Below are 18,084 nucleotides of genomic sequence, written 5' to 3'. Positions count from 1 at the left end.
GGGGACTGTGGAGGCTGGCCTGGGTTTGAGTCCCAGCCACTGGCTCGTGGTGTGAGCCTGGGCAGCTTCCTCCCCCTCTCTGGGCCTCAGTTTCCTCATCTGCCAAACAGGGCAAGGCACCTGCCTGGGACCACACGTGGGCTCCCCTGGGCACAGCAGGGGCATCTGCAGGGCTCAGCAGCTGTTTGTTCCTGTCCCCTCTGCAGCCCCCACAGTGCCTGGCTCCAGCCAGTGCCCGGCAAATACGGCTCAGCCTGGCGAGACAACGAAACAGGCTCACGTTAGTGTCGGCGCCTCACGGCAGCGACATCTAAAACTGCCCAACAACTAGAGGCCGGGCTGGGTGGCCCCCTCGGGGTTTGGTTGTCAGCCATCAGGGAGGACTTCCTGGAGGAGGCTGGCCTTGGGCTGGGTGGGATGTGGATGGAGGAGGGGAAGGCACTCGGGAGGGGACCGCAGGTGCACTAGCATGGAGGTGGGGTCAAGGTGAGGCCACACCCTCTCATGCTCTCTGCCTGCAGTGGGCAGGGAAGAGTTTGGGGTTTGGAATTGGGCAGATCTGGGTTCAACTTGGGCAAGTCCCTCTGCCACTGGGAGCCCCAGTGTTGTCAGCTGTGGGGGGGCGGCACCCCCTCACAGAGGGGTGGTGAGGCTGGGCCAGGCATCTGTGTGTGTGGAGCCCCAGCACGGCTGGTACCCAGGGGACAGGTGGTACCAGGGCCTCCCTCCCCTCTGTCAGCTCGTCCAGGGCACCTGCTCCCCTCTGCCCCATAGGTGGCCTCCCCACCTGGCCACGTGTGGCCTGAGCAGGGAGCAGGCTTTGGTGCAGAGAGCTGGGGGAGGAGGGATGCACCCCACCTCTCGGGGAAGACCCCCAGGCTCTACCTGGGTGGAAGGAGCCCATCCAGGCCCCACCCCGTAGGAAACAGAGAGGTTAAGGGAGTGGCCCAAAGCACCCAGCCCCCAACCCAGGCCTCTACGTGCTCTGCTGTCTGCCCAGCCCTGGGGTGGGGGAAACCCGTCTGCAAACACCTGGACTGAGCCCCAGGATTCTTCTCTGCCCTCCATCGTCCCTCTGCCCTCACTGTCACTTGCTTCCCGGGCTGAGAAGGGCCTGGAGACAGGACCGGGCTCCTGGGGTCCAGGCCGGTGACCTGCAGAGCCCCGGCTGCGGCCTCGGCCTGTGCTGGGCAGGGCAGGGTTAAGGCTGGAGCAGCTCTTCCTGGTTAGTGTTTAACTTGCAGTTGCTAAAGGCCATCGGGAGCCCCACGGAGCAAACATTTTCTCTCCTAATGACACTGCGGCAGATCAAGGCGGGGCCGTCTCCCAGCAGCACTAGAGAGAGGCATCCTTCACCCAGGATGGCCTGGCCTGGCAGCTGGAATAACTTTCTTAGAGACACGCTTGGTCGAGGAAGGGTTCTCTCAGACCTACTGCCAACAGATCCTGGTCACGCTGGCCTGGTCACTCTGGCCAGGGCTCTGGGGGCAGGACGGATGCCCGGAAGCCAGGCTGGGGGTCACTGACACAGGCTGGGGGACACTGACACAGGCTGGGGTTCACGTGGGAAGGATCCCGTCCAGGTGGGCCGCAGCCGACAGCCACTCCCCTCTGTGGGCTCCATTACTCCTAAGGTCGCCCACGTGGTGTGGCTTCACAGCAGAGCAGGCCTCTGGGGACGCAGCAATGAGCACCCCACACGGAGACTAACGAAAATCTTTCCGTCTCAGTTTTGCCATGTGGTCCAAAGGCAGGCGGTGCCAAGAATGTGCGCTTGGCTTGTGGTTAGGAAACGTGGCTTCAATTCTGCCTCGGTGACCTTGGCAAGTGACTTTCCTAACGAGGACCACGAGTAGCATTGCTTGAGCAACTGCTGTGTGCCCAGCTTCTACTAGACACTTTTAGTTTGCCCTCTCCTGGCGCCCTCTCCTCCCCATTTCTCATACAAGAGGACACGGCTTAAGAGGACTGGTCAAGCTCACCTAGCAGCAGGGCAGGGCTTCAAATCCAGGGGTGTCTGCTTACATTCCTTTATTATTCCACAAACTCCCTTTGAACCTCAGCTGCTTCACCTGCAAAATGGGTGACAATACACACCCTGTACAGCTCACAGGGAGGTGGGTAGTACTCGTGAAATCTGGATGGGAAATGTGCTGTGCATGGGGGAGGGGGGTGGACATGTACCTGTGGGCACACACACACATGCACAAGCACACATGCACGCACACACGGTTGTCTGCCCATCAGTTGCTATCCAAGGGATGAGAGTTTGTACAGTGGCTTTTCTATAATGAGCTTTATTTCTTTATCCACCAAGCTCTGCTTAATTTAGCATCTAAAATGTCCTGATACCAAGCTTTTGAGTGTACAAATGTCACTGTATGTATAAAAAATCCTAGCATGCTCATACTTTTGACTTGGCCATTCTACCTCTAGGGAACATAATCAGGGCTGAGTCTCCGGGACCACGTACAAGGATGTCCCTGTGGTGCTATTGATAACAGCCAACGTTTGGAAACAAATTGTCTAGTGGGGAAATATTTTATGTCCATATGATGGAATACCGTGCGGCTGATCAAGCCATGGCTGTGAAGCACATTTAATGACCTGGGAATGGAAGAGCAGAGCCAACACCTGTCCTACCCTGCGCTCCACAGGAGGCATCCCTGCAGGTGAGATGACAGGTGGTTTCCACTCTTCTGCTTGCTCCTGCACATTGCATCAAGCTACTAACAATGCATGATAACATGCACCTCTCATTCCTCTATTGGGAAGGGGGACTGTGGAGCATAATTTAAGGTTTGTTCCACGTCCCGAGTCTTGCTCTCGCCCCTACATGCTCTGGTCCAAGGGCAGCCCAATGTCACTGCACTTAGGCCCAGCTGCAGCCCACCCTCCCCTGGGGGTCTTTTGCTTGCTTTCCAGTGCTTTTCAGTCTCTGGGGCCCCAGATATCTTTTCTCACTGGTATCTGAGTTCTTTCTTCTAGGAGGCTCCACCCCTCCTAACATCCTGCCTCTGACCCACCCTGGGTGGGCAACCAGCTCCCGGGGCTGTGATACCCCTGTCGAGGGAACACCTCTGTTTACAAAAACAAAAAGCTTGTGCTTGCAGACATGGCCCATGTGACTTGCCAGGGCCTTTTCAGTTTTCTTGTTATTCTTGTTATGTTCCAGGTAGCCAAAGCTGCCTGTTGCCTAACTCCTGGGTAAGTGAGGAATGGTTTACTAGGAATATGCAAATTCACTCATTCGATCAACTAACATTTACTTGGAGCCCTGCTCTGTGCCAGGAAGAGATCCTGGAGATACAGCAGTGGGAAGGCTAGAGGAAGGTCCCTGCAGAGGAGCATAATAAATGGGTAAACAAATCAACTGATAAGCCAGGTAGCAGTGATGACTGTAAAGGAACTAAGAGCAATGAACAGGGGAAGACCTGCAGGGGTGGGGGCAGTCAGGCTCCAGGAAGCCAGTTATATGCAGGGGCATGGCCTGCTCTGTGGCCTGGGTACAGGCACAGCTGGATCCACACCCTGCCGGCTCAGCCACCCCAGTGGAAAGAGGGTCTCCCATTCCCAGGCGTTCCAGCAAAACTCCCCCAGTGGATGCTCATTAGCTTTGAGTGGTGCAGGTCTGGACGTGGCCTGGGCCTGCAGGGCTCTCCTTGGTCAGGCCTGGGGCCATGTGAACTGAAGGTGGGGGAGGGGTAGCTCTGCAATGGAAAACTGGTGTGCTGTGACCAGAAGAGACAAGGACACATGGCCTCCTCGGAAAAACAGTTCCTCTCTTTTCTGCATCCTCAAAATACTTCCTTTTAATGCAATCACTCCCATCAGCGCACAGCCTGAAAATATTTCTTGCATTTAAATGGAAAAGAAATCTCTCTTGACTTCTCATCCTCTTCCGGGTGCTGCCCCATTTCTCTGCTCCCCACCTGAGTAAACCCTTGAAAGGGCTGCCTAAGCTCACCGATTTCAACTGGGGTCTCCTTCTCTCTTGAATTCATCCTTTTGAGTTTGTGTTCACACCTGTTCACCAAAATGGCTCTTGTTGAGGTCCCAGGTGACCTTCTCGCTGCTTAATCTAGTGGCCGAGGCTCAGCTCTCACCTTGCACACACGCCATCACTCTGCCTGTGCCTTCCTGAGCACACGCCCTTCCTGCTTTCCTCCTGCCTCACTGGCCTCTGCTCTGCCACATCTGCGGTGCCTCCTCTTCCCTCTGGTCTTTAAGCGTGGGGTGGGGCGAGGGGGGAAGGAGTGCAAAATGACCCTGCCACACTGTCCAGGCCAGGCATGCTCCCGCCACAGGGCCTTGGCATGTCCTGTTCCCTCTGACCAGAATAGTCTTCCCCCAAACACCTGCATGGTTCACTCACTCACTCACCTTGTTTCGGTCTTTGTTCACAATGTCACTTTTCCTGAGTTGACCATTTAAAACTACAGTCTCCTCATTTTTGTGCCTGTCTTCCCCTTTTGCTATTTTGATCATCAATTGCTCTTATTACTATCTTTGCACACTGTGTGTTGGACCTATTGGTGTATTGTCTGCCCCTTTCATCCCATGTGTCAATAAGAGCAGAGACATTGTCCCTCTTGTTCACTGTTGACCCCCAGCACTTAGGACAGTGCCCAGAGCATAGCAGATGCTCAGTAGTATTAGACGAATGAATGAATGAACACATGCTCATTATAGTTCCCGTTTTCAAGGAGCTAGACATACAGAACTGAGGAAGGCAAGGCCCCTCCCCTTGCAGAGCTCACAGTCCTGTCAATGCACCTGCAAGCAGGCCACAGAGGGGTGGTCTGGGGATAGGCGAGGCTGGAAGTTGGTAAGAGCCAGACATTGCTGGAAGAGGCGGCCAGAGAGAGCTGGGGGCAGCACTGCCTTTGTGCTGTGAGGCTTGGTGTGCAGGCACCTGGCAGCTCTCCTGAGGGACAAAGGAAGGGTGAGCACCTGCTGCATGCCAGGTTCCCCAGCCTCCTCCACAAGCTGACAAGGTGAGAATTATTAGCCCTTCTACAGTGAATTGAGGCCCAGAGAGGAAAAGCAACCTTGTAAGCCACCTCCTGGATTATATCATCATATTGATTTGATTTTTACCTTGTGTTGATTCAGCTAGGCTTTAGGTGGTTATAATAAAAAACATATATTAAGTTTATGAGTATTGACACTGGCAGAGTAGGTTGTATTGGACCAACCATAAACTCTAGACAAAATATTTCTTTGAAATTCAAAAGACTATTGTATGAAGGAAATGGAGAGCAACCAAGACTCAGCAGAAACTTAGAAACCCTTAAAAGGAGAGAATCCTGCTGGGTGATATCCCAGTTAGGTTTATTTCCCCTGAGGGCACTCCACTATCCATGAAGGAAAGTTGCATTCTGAGTGATTTGAGGAGTCAGAAGACCGAATTTGGGGCTGCTGAGTGGCTAGGAATTAAGAAAAATCCCAGAAAGTAGGGGCCAGAGAGGGAATCTCCAAATCCGTATATAAAGTACCTTCAAATCTTGAGTAACTCTCAAACTGACATGTGCAGGCAAGACTTCAAAGAACCCAAAAAGAAAACAACAGCTGAAAAGATGGAATTACCAAGTGGAGATTTCAGAATCCACCCAATACAGGGAAAACAGAATTTGGAGTCAGAGTTCTGCCAAGTGTGAGGGCATGCCAATAAATCCCCAGAATGGCCACACATTTGGAGTGAAGGTGACATCTTATGATACAGGGATTCATTCTCAGATGGGGAACAAAACTGAAATAGACATGCCCAAACAAAGCAGAAAACTAAGAATCCAAAAGTTAAAGATTATCTAATAATAACTTAACTATTGGCCAAAACAACAGTTACTATTCTTCAGGAAGATAATAAAACCAAATCTCTAGAAAGTATCATCACAATGTCCAGTATATAATAAAAAATGACTAGACACATGAAGAAATAGGAAATATGACCTATAGCCAAGAAAAAAATCAGCCTATGGAAAAGATACACAGATGACTAAGATGTTGAAATGAGCAGACAGGGACTTTGGAATAACTATAATGAATATGCTAGCCTACAGTAAAAGATGGTTAAGCTTGAAAATTTGAGCAATAAAATAAACTCAAATTAGATTATAACTCCTGTAGGGGACTGAAATATATTTTCCTAGTTTAAGAATTAAAGTTAGTGAGTAATGTACATGTTCTGCCCAGAGTGTTTGAAAGTAATCTGTTCCGGACAGGCTCCCTGTGATAAACAAAGGTGCTGCCTAGAGGCATAACAAAGGACCTGAGCCGCAACTAGCAAGAGCAGCCCTGCCCCACAGCATTGGGGGTCTGGAAGCCACACGATAAACATATTGTTTCTGTGATTGCTGCGTACACCCCATAAGATGGCTGGTTAGTCAATGACTGGTAAGACCCCTCAAGGGAGGGGCGACCTAAGCCAGGCACAGCCACCCGGATTCAGCAGAAGATCTTACGGGGTCACCCAAAGAGAAGCTGGGGATGAGAAATGCCCCCTGTAGCTCACCTTGCCCATCCTTGCTAATCTCGGTCCCTTATCTATGCCTAGTGCCTAGAGCAACCGCCTTGAAATTCTGAGTCAGGGGATATCTGCTTCCCTAAGGCTATTCCGGAATTTACGGCTATGGCTGCCACACCTGGGCAGTTACATAAAAGGAACTAACTTTAATCTTTTAGAGTATAAAAATAAAACTGACCCGGTGTATTAGTACTCAAGTCAACCGTTTGTACATGTGTCTGCATTTTTCTTTGTGTTTTGTGCGTTTGTGTTTTATCTTCTGTGTTCATCCTCCATCCTGTAAATGGGCCACGACAAACTCCAAAATATAAAATGAATATCCATGAGTCCATGTGTCAGGGTGTCTGCCCTCGGTTCTTGGTGTGCTCTTGGCTGAAGGATGACCAGACACACCAAAGTGTCAAGTCTTGACTATTATCCTAGTCTGGATAAAACTGTTCTTTCTTAAATTCTAGAAAAGTTAATTAGTGACTTAGAAAATAGGCAACAACAATATATCATAGAGTTTACAACACAGTCAGAAGTAAAACATATGACAATAATATGAATGAGAGTGAATATAAGTGGAATTGCATTGTTATAAAGTTCTTATGTAAATAAAGTAGTATAATATTGATTCAAGTTAGACTGAGATAAGTTAACGTACATGTTGGCCACAGAAGTGGCATGTGCAAATACGACTTCAATGAGCTCAATGAGAAAACAACATGTTGTAAGCATTAGAGCAAATACTAAGAATAACACAAAGAAATATAATTAGAACATGAGTAAAAGAGCTAGATTGGAGTCCTAGAATATACTCAGTTAACCCAAAAAGTGGACAGGAAAGGAGGAACAGGGAAACAAAAAACAAATGGGGCAAGTAGAAAAGAAATGAAAAGGTGATAAACATAGACAGAATACTTGAAATAAGTCATAGATTCTTAGATTAGCTAAAAGAAAAAGACCCAACTATATGATGTTTGCAACACATACACTTTAAAGACATAGACTGACAGCAAAAAAGATGGAAGAAGATATAATAGGCAAAAGAAATCTGGCATAGCCATAATAATATGAGAGAAAGTAGACTTCATGACAAAGATCATGTGAAAGACCAAAGAGGAACATATTAAAAGGGTCAATTTATTGAGAAAGACATGTGCTATGGACTCAATTTATATGCTGAAGCACCAATCCCCAGTGTAACTGCATTTGGACACAGGGCCTACAAATAGGTAATTAAATTAAATTAGGTCATAAGGGTAGATCCCTGATTTGGTAGGATTAGTATCTTTATAAGAAGAGACCTCAGAGAACTTGCCTCTGTACTCATTCTTGCTCTCCCACATGCACATGCTTTCTCTCTCTCTCTCTCTCTCTTCCTCTCTCTTTCTCTTTCTCTCTCTCTCTCCACCAAGTGAGGACACATCTATAAAGTGACCATCTTCAAATAAGGAGGAGAGAGCCATCACTAGGAACCAAATTGGCTGGCACCTGATCTAGGACTTCCCAGTCTCCAGAACTGTGGGAAATAAATTTCTGCTATATATGCCACCCAGTTTATGGTATTTTGTTATGGCAGCCTGAGCTGGCTAAGAACATGACAAAATTAAAGAAAACATAAATCGCCAATATCAGGAAGGGTAAAGGAGACATTACTACAGATCATACTGACATTAAAATGATAAGGAAATACAATGAACAACTTTATAAATTCAATAACTCAGACAAATGTGAGAAATTTCTTATACAATGTGCCAAAACTAACTAAAGAAGAAATAGAAATTATGAATAGCCTTATATCTAATATTTAAATTTAATTAATAATTAAGAGCCTTTTTGGCAAAGAAAGCTCCAGACCCAGAGGGTGAATTCTATCCAACATTTATGAAATAAATAAAACTAATCTACAAATTCTTTCTGATAATAGATAAGGAGGGGACATTTCAAAATTGATATTGAGGCCAGCATAACTTTAACATCAAATGCTGACAACAATATCAAATGAAAGAAAACTAACTCAAGAACATGGATCCAAAAATCACCAAAAAATATTAACATATATAATCCAGAAATACATAAAGAGGATAAATACATCATGACCAAGCAGAAATGATCAGGAATGCAAGGTTAGTTCAACACTGAATTTCCACATGAAAATAAAAGTAATTTGCCTTATTAGCATAAAAAAGGAGAAAAGTTACATTATCATCTCAGTAGATGTCAAGAAAGCATCTAAAAAAATTCAACAGCCCTTCATGACAAAAAACTCTTAGCAAACTACAAATAAAAAGGAATTTCGTCAATCCTATAAAGACTTCTACTCAAGACCTGTAGCTAACATTAGATATAGTTATGAAAGATTGAATGCATTCCCTCTATCAGGAACAAGTCATGATGCATATTGTTTCCACTTCTATTCAATATTGTGCTGGAGGCTCTAATTAGTTCAATAAGGCAAGAAAAATAAATTAAAAGCTTGAAGTTTGGAAAGGATTAATTAAAACTCTTATTATTCACAGATGACACAAATGATTATGGCAAATCCTAAGGAATTACAAAAAACCCTACTATTAAATTTAACAAATTTCAGCATGCAACTATAAGCAAAACTATATAACTGTAAGCAAATTTAACAAGTTTCCTGTATGGGTCAAAGTAGAAAAAGCAATTAATTTCTCTATGCTAGATATTGGTGAATTTGTGAGCCTTATCTGGCCTGTCACATTTTTGTACGGCTTATAAGCTAAGAATGCTTTTTAAAACTGTTAAATGATTAAAAATAATCCAAAAAACAATAATATTTTGTGAAATGTAAAATTGTGCAAAAGTCAAATTTTAGTGTCTGTGAAAAAACTTCTACTGGAACATGGCCAAAGCTCATTGGTTTACATATTGTCTGTGGTCACTTCTATGCTACAGTGGCAGAAGTAAGTAGCTGTGACAAAGAGCATATGGTCTGCAAAGTCTAAAATATCTGCTCTCCAGACCTGTGCAGAAAAAGTTTGCTGACTCTTGCTCTATGCTAACAACAAACCTTTGTTTAAAAATATGTTTTAAAATACCATTTTCAATAGCATCAAAAAGATAATATTTAAGGATTTTTAATATGTAAGGGCTATATTTTGAAGACCACAAATTATTTCATAGAAAAATTAAGAAATATTTAAATAAATATAAAGATATATTATGTTTGTGGATCAGAAGATTCAACATTCTTAATATCTCAATCCTACTCAAATAAATTGACCCATAAATTTGACACATGTGCACACAAAAGTCCAAGCAGGTGTTGTTGATGTTTGTAGAAATCAATGATCTGGTTTTAAAATTACACAGAAATGCAATAAAACTACACTGGCTAAAATAATCTTCAAAAAGAACTCATTTCAAGACTCTGTAGGTATAATGATCAAGACAAAATAAGAAGAGACAAATGGATTGATGGAATAGAATAAAGACTCACAATAAACCCACACATATATATTGTCTAAGAGTATAATATTTTGATGTCTTTCAACAAATAGTGCTGTGATGGCTGAATATCCATATGGAAAAATTATGAATTGAGACCCCTACCTCACTCACAACTTATACAGAAATGAATTCAAGATGAAATGTAGACACGAACACCAAAACTAAAAGCAAAATAAGAAAAAAATCTCAGGTAAATATGTTCATAATTTGAAAGTGAAGCAAGATTTCTTAAGACACTCACAAAAAAGCACTAATCATAGTAGCCACGAAAGGAAAGATAGTACTAAATTGGACTTCATCAACATAAAAACCTTCTGTTCTTCAAATGATATCATTAAAGAATAAGAAAGTGTACATCACTGATTTGGAAAAATAATGATATCACGTATATCTGACAAATTACTTGTATCCAGATATATAAGGAACCACAATCAATCATGAAAAGAAAAAGTCAATAAAAATGGGCCAAAGACTTCAACATACACTTCACTTTACAAGAGATATGAAATACATGTGGAAAAATGCTCAGCATTATTATTAATAGTTATCAGGGATTGGCACCAGGGTAAAATTAAAAAGACTGACAAAGCAAGTATTGGTGAGTGTCTTAGTCTATTTTTGTTGCTATAAAGGAATACCTGAGACTGGGTAATTTATTTTAAAAAGGGGTTTTATAAGCTCACAGTGCTGTACAAGAAGCATGGCATGAACATCTGATGAGGACCTTTGGAAGCTTCCGCGCATGGTGGAAGGGGAGGTGGAGGCAGAGGGTGCAGAGGTCACGTGGTGAGGGAGTGGAAGCTAGAGGGAGGGGAGGGAGGTTCTGGGCTCCTTTCAACAATCGGTTCTCTACAGGAACTAAGAGTGAGAACTCACTCACTCTCCCAAGAATGGCACCAGGCCATTCAAGAGTGTGCACCTCCGTGGCGCAAACCCAAACACCTCCCACCATGCCATGCCCTCTCTCCAACACTGCAGATCAAATTTCAACGTGAGACTTGGCCAGGCTAAACAAAACATATCCAAACCATAGCAGTGAGTGGTGTGGAACAAACAGAAATACTATATGTTTCTGGAGAGAAAGCACAATAATACAGTCACTTTGGAAAACAACTTGGCAGTTAGTTACAATGTAAACTATAGACCCACACCACAACATAGAAATTCTACTTTTAAGTATTCCAAAGTAATAAAAACTTTGGTCCATAAATAGACCATGCAAGTATTTTAAGAGCAACTTTATTCATAATAGCTCCAAACTGGGGTTAACCCAATTGACCATCAACAGGTTAATGGACACACGAATTTTGGTCTATCTGTATAACGGACTAACATTGAGCAATAAACAAGAATGAACTACCAATAAACACAAACATGGATAAATCTCAAAACACTATATTGAGCAAAAGACCCTAGATATTCACCATGGGATTCCATTTATATGAAATTCTGCAATGTGGAAATTTATCCACAACGGAAGAAAGGAGCTGGGAGTGGAAGGATTGCTTAAAATTGAGCACAGGAGATATTTCTGGGGTAATGGAAATGAGGAAATGGGAGAGGCTTAGCTGGGAGGGACGTGCCTAGCTGTGGACTCCAGGGCTCGCCCTGCTACCCGGCCCCCAGAGTGGTCGCACCCCCAGGACCCTGGAGAGCGCCCCAGGCTGAGTTGCACAGGGAAGCAGGCCCCGAGGGGAGGTGTCAGTGTGGGTGCATGCAGAGGGGCCTGGGGACACTGGGCAGGTGTCCACAGTGCTGGGTGCCCCACCTGGGAGGAACCCCTTCCCCGGGAAGGACCTGGTGCTGCTTAGTCAGCCTGGGCTGTGACCGCCAGCGCCCGTTATAAATAGCCAAACCCCATCTCCGCCCGATTCAGCAGAGCACCCCCAACTTCACGCTAAATGCATAATTTGCTGCAAATTAAACTTAATGGGACTAGAGTAATTATGTTGACTTTTTAAAGTACTTAGAGATAAATACATGATTAGATATTTCAGAATATAAACTTTTTCATTGTTTTTCCCAAGGGAGCCGGGGGAGGAGGCTGAGGCCTGAGTCAGAGCCGAGCCTGGAGAAGCGGGAGGGAGGCTCGGCGACCGTCTGAAGATGCTCTCGGCCCGGCGTGGGCGGCGGAACCCAGGCCGGCCGTCTGGGAGAGCAACTGCGCAACATGCATCCCAAGCCTTGAACACGCCCGTCCCCCATGACCAGCTGAGACCGCAAATCTGTCATCGGGAATCACCAGAGACAGTGACAAAGATCTATGTGCAGTGTCGGTCATCCCAGCATAATTTATGGTCAGATTTGGATAGGAACTATCTAGATGCCTCACAATGGGAGATTTGCATGTCAGTTGCAGCACAATTACATCATGGACTATTGGCCATTAAACATGAAACATTCACAAATTAATTCATGTTGATAAAATGCTTATAATAAAGACAAGAAATAAACGCAGCACATAAAACTGACATAAAGTGTTAAACAAATTCTTAATTTTTCATATAAAAAATAAAATCCAGAAGGATTTATGTAAAAATGTCAACAAATGTTACTCCTGGTTAGGGGATTATAAAAGATTCTAATATTCTTTATTTTCAATGTGTAAATTTTACTGCAATGAGCATCTATGGCTAAAATATTATTTTAAATTTGTTTTCAAATGGGGGTAGGTGTGAAAGGATCTCTACGACCTTTTCCCACAAGGAGTCTCCCTGGAGTCAGCTCTGGTCCCAGAATCTAATTTCAGGATCTCTAGGTCATTATTTAAGTGTCCTAGGTGCTGGTTGGGATCCAGGCTGCAGGCTGCCATGCAGAATCCTGTCTTCTCTTCTTTAGTAGCGGATCGCCAATACGTTTGGGGTGGACAGGTGTCCTGCTCAAAAGCTGCAGCTACCAGCCCTCTCCCTTGCATGTAGAGGGGTCAAGGGAGTGTGAATGGAAGTGCTAAGTGGGGCTTATGGGAAAGCTCCTTGACAGAAGCTTAGCCACTGGCAAAACCCTGTTGGCCCCTTTGTCCTCATCCTTTTTTCTTTCTCTCTGGAATGTGGGAGTAATCTCTGGAGCACCAGCAGCCATCATATGACCAATAGACAGTCTTTAAGATGAGGTCACGCACGGAGGATGGTAAAGCAAAAACAAAAGAGAAGCCTGGGGCATTGACAAAATTTGTGCAGCTAACATAGCATATGTGGACTTTCTATGTCCCAAGAATTCTTTATTCTTAATTTTTGTGAAGACGGGGTCTCTCTCTCTCTGCTGCCCAGGCTGGTCTTGAACTCCTGGGCTCAAGCGATCCTTTTGCCTCAGCCTCCCAAAGTTCTGGGATTACAGGCGTGAGCCACTGTGCCTGGCACATGTCCACAACTCTTTAAACAAGAGGAAAAATAATAATCTTTAATTTGTGGAAGCCACTGTTTTTCAGATCGCTGTTAGTAGCAGCTGAATGCAATTCCTAAAAGATACACCGGAGGGCAGTCAAGGACGGCAGAGGGAAGACAAAGCTCAGGCCAATGCACAGACTGCTCCGTGAAACTGACAAGAAACTAGAACTTCTATTGGGGCATGGGACAGTGGGGCTGGGCTAAGAGGAACCCAGTGCAGAAATCTCTAACTAGAAATAACACTTACAAAATAACACTTAGTGAAACCAAGATGGCCCAGGCTACTAGGCTATATGCCTGTAAATGTGGACCAGTCTCATGTGGCAGGAAGAGGTTTTATTGTCAGGACCTTGGGGCCAAGAGGGCTGCTGCTGTTCACTTCCTGGAACACAGGATCAATAGACACATTAGGGTGAAGTAGAGAGTTAAACTGGAAACCAGGATATGTGGACTTTGCCCGTGACCTTAAGAAAGTTGTTCTCTGTTTCTGGGCTGTTTCTCCTCCATTCATGGGAGGGAGTGGTGACAAAGACTCTTTGCTTGACCAAAATTCAGTCAGGCTTTTAAATCTTCTCTTAGACCCATCTGTGCACTTCCGCGTAAAATCCAGTTTCAGCAAAGAACCCTGCTAAGTCAGTTTAGCAAGAACTCCTCACCCTTGATATCTGATCTGGCTCCTCTTCCTCCCCCATCCCCCAGGTGACGTCTGATCCCTGCAGAGTCTGATCCCTGCAGATGGCTTTAGCCAGAATCCCCCTCACCCCTGACGTTTCCTCTTAGTAATTCTCCATCCACCAACTTCCCGCCCTGATGCTTGGCTGTAAATTCTCACTTCCCTGTGCTGTGTTTGGAGCTGAGCCCAAACTCTCTCCCCACTGCAAAATCCCATTGCTGTGGTCCCTATTCCTATGGCGATGGGCCTAAATAAAGTCTGCCGTACTGTGTTTTAATAAGTATAATCGAATAATTCTTTCTCTGTGACAGTGATGGTGCTGTGACTCAGACAGGCTCAGATTCATCGTTGAACCACCAGGCCTCTCGCCCAGGGCCCTGTGGGCACAGCTTGGAGGCCTCTGTCTTCACTCCCGACTGATGAGTGAGTCAGATTCCCGAACCACTGCTCCAGACAAATGTGTGTTCAAGCTGACATCGACAGGCATTGATCCCAGAGATTTGGATTACGCTCTCTGAAGCTGGGTGAGAGTCCCAGGCTTATTGTGGTTGGACCAGAGAATCTAAGGTGTTTCGTGACTAAGGATGTCTGACCACACCAAGGCTGGATGCGTATAGCCCATCGGGGAAAGGGGGAGATGTCAACAGTGGCGAGATCCTCAGCCCCTCCCCAGACACACCCCGCCCTTCTTGTCCTCGGCCTCCTCTCTGATGCCCAGAGCTGCCCAGAGTGTAGGAGGCACCGGTGGAGCGCAGTTTGGGTCAGGGCACCTCGCCGACGCCCATGGTGCTTCTGTTGCCCCTTCTGGGCCAGCGAATCCCCAGGGAGGAAGTCAGTGAAGGGAGAGATGATGTCAATGGACAGAGCGAGCGCTGCGTGGCCGTGATGAACTGCCTTATGGAATATTTTCTCATCAGATTTTAGAACTGAACATACTTGAGTTGTCTTCTAGTCCATCTCCTACCCTGATGCAGGAATTTCCTCTTCGACATCCTCCAGCAACCTACACAGTAACAGCACCATCACTGATAACACCACTGTCGCCATCATCAATACCATTACCATCACCACCACCATCACCACCACCACCATCACCACCACCGTTATCACTAACATTGCTGAGCACCCCTTTTGTGCCAAGTGCAGTGCTGGGTGCTTTAGATACTGAATTGCACCACATTCTTATAACAATCCAATTAGGTAGGAATTTGGGGGTGAGGAAATCAAGGCTCAGAAGAGTGAGTGGCCCAAGGCAGTGCAGATAATAAGCAGAGAAGGGAGGATTTGGGTACAGCTCTATCTGACCACGAAGGCTAATCTCTGGGCTCTGAGAGTTGACCTGAGCATGTGCACCTCCACTAGTAGGGACAAGGTTCAGCCTACTCACGACCTTCTGGGTTTGTTTCTCAGAATTGCACATAAATCTGAGCCTCCCAGTTGAACAGGACTCTCACCTCCCTTTTTCTAGACTCCTCATCTCTATTAACATGGTCTACAAGGAATAGAAAGATGTGCACAGAAGGCTGTTGGTTTTAGAGTTAGACTAAAGATCAAATCCCAGCTCTGCCACTTACCAGCTCTTATTATTTAATTTCTGTATTCTTTAATTTTTCTGAGCTTCAGTTTTCTCTTTTGTAAAATGGTGCTAATACCACCAACCTTGCAAGCTATCTTGAAGACAGAGATTATGTGGGTATGTAATTCAGAGTAGGCATTCAGTAACATTCAGGTGACATGAGGGACACATCTCCACGGGCTCACGTTGAACCTCCTGTCAGCTCCCATGTCAAAGCCTGGCTCCATGCTCCACACCTGAGCTGTTGATTTATTTTTCTCAGCTCCAAGCTTTGCACTGCATGCCAATTCACATTCGCATTTGCAATCCCATCCAGTGAGTCTGGCTCTAGCTCTGGCCTGTGGGGATTTTCTTTCCAACCCTGGTCTGGCATCCAAAGTGCTCACTCTTCCACCAAGAAGCTGCCATCTGAGATCTGAGAGCCCCCCTTGCTCCCAAGCGGGGTTACTGCTATTAACACCATGGGCTTCTTTCCTCCTGGGGACTGAAGTTTCCTGGGCAGCCAGAGTCGTAGCTGACCCCTCAGTCAACATCCTGCCAGGGTCTGGGCAGACGCTGGCCCAGAGGAGGGAGGCAAAATCGTTCCCACCACCGGTGGGAAGTGCCGGTATTGAAAGAGGGAGCTGAAATGTCAACAGAGCAGGGGTTCCATGACCCCAACTGACAGGTGGCAGCTCTGGGCTCCTGCAGTGCTGACAAGCAGACAGGCATCCCCCTGCTCCAAGCCCAGACGTGAAACTCTGTGGTGGGGACAGAGACGCCTTCCCAGAGCAGGGAGGACACCTGAGTTCGTTGACTCGGTGGAACAGGTGCTGCGCCAGCTAGGCCCCGCCCCGTTCCCGGGCTCTGTTCAGTTTTCCCGAGCCGTGGAAGGTCTTGGTGGAGCCCTGGCTTCCGTCTCACTGCCCGTTGGGAGGACCACAGCCCCGTTCCATCCAGGGCCAGGCCTGTGTCTCACCGCAAGTTCTCGACCCTTCAGGGGAGGCTAAGAGGCTGGCCAGACGCGGGAGGGGTCAGTTGTGGCCTGGCTAGCGGGTTCACAGTGTTGAATAACTTCCTGGCTCATGTTAAGTGACGTAGGCTCAGGAGATAGTTTAGAACCGGTCGCATCCTCTGCTCAGTGGAGAAACTGAGGCACGGGGAGTCAGCCAGTGTGCGAGTAGAGTAAGTACCTTGTACACCCGGTTTGCACACGAAGAAACTGACACTCAGAAGGGAGGTCATCTCCTCCTTCTCTGTCTCTGCCGTGTGTGTGTGTGTGTGTGTGTGTACACCAAACCCTTTCGGCAAGCCTGGTACCACATAAAGCACTTAATCACTGTCTCATCTCATCCTAACAGGACTGTCCCCATTTTACAGATGAGAAACTGAGACCAAGAGGGCAGCTGACTTGGGGCTCACAGCTGGTGGGGCCCATCTGCCTGACACCAAAGCCTGAGCCTCCCAGGCTGCCCCAGCCCCGCTGGGATGGCAGGGGGCTCTGTGGCCATCGGGGCTCTTGAGATGAACGAAGCCCACTGCCTGAGGAAGTGCATCTGGGAGGGCCTGGGGCCTCTGCTGGGGGTCGTCTCTGTCCTTCCTGGGACCAGGCCTGTGGCCAATCTGCCCCTCAGTGGCATCAGAGCCAGTGCCCCCTCAGGTATTACTCTCGCCGCGAGTGGGGGCTGGGCTGTGGAGTTCAGGCAGGGCTGTCTCCAGGGTCAGGCCCAGCAGAGCCTGGGGGAGGATGATTCGGGAGACTATGACTGGGGAGGCCTCCAGGGTTTGGGCTGGGGCTTGATGTCTGGATCCAGGGGAGCTTGTCCTGAGGACATTGAGCTGGAGCTGCTCCAGGACCCGGCCTGGGAGGTAACCTGCCTCCTGGCCCCGGCCTGGCTGTGGTCTGAGGGCTCAGGAGGTGTTTGGTGTCCTTTCCCTGCTCCAAGCTCAGGGGGCTCCGCCTCCCTTGCTGGGCGTTGTGAGCAGAGCAGCAGGTGGGTTGGCCTGACTGCTGGCCAAAGCCCCTGGGAGAGACCGGTGGCAGAGCCATGATGGTCCCCAAAGAGAAAGAACCCTACCTGCTGTTTCCAAGGGACTTCCTGTATTAGCCGGAGCTAGAGAGAGGGAGGAGTAGCCCCCGCCACTGAAGAGAAAGGAGGAGAGAAGGTAAAGTGGAGAGAAGGGAGGGGCCGTCAGTCACTGTCACTCAGCCTGGTAGGGTGCGTGACAGAGTGTGTGTGTGCACGAGAGTGTGTGCTTGTTTCCGTATACTCACCTAGGGGTGTCTGGCCTGCTGACGGGTCGGGGTCCTGGAGAGGTGGCGTGGGGTACTAGGAAGACTGTCGAACTAAACTTAGGACCCTGTGACCTCCCTGCCTGTCCCCTCCTTGGCCTCACTGTGCCCATCTGCACACGGGGGCTGGAGACTCTCCCAGGGTCCTGAGCCTCTGTGCTGGGGCTCCCTGGCCCTGGTGGGAAGGAGTCTGCC

The sequence above is a fragment of the Microcebus murinus genome, chromosome 2 (genome assembly GCF_040939455.1).
Source record: "Microcebus murinus isolate Inina chromosome 2, M.murinus_Inina_mat1.0, whole genome shotgun sequence".
Classification (NCBI taxonomy): domain Eukaryota; kingdom Metazoa; phylum Chordata; class Mammalia; order Primates; family Cheirogaleidae; genus Microcebus; species Microcebus murinus.
The sequence above is the reverse complement of the archived record's forward strand: the minus strand, read 5'-3'. Positions refer to the sequence as shown.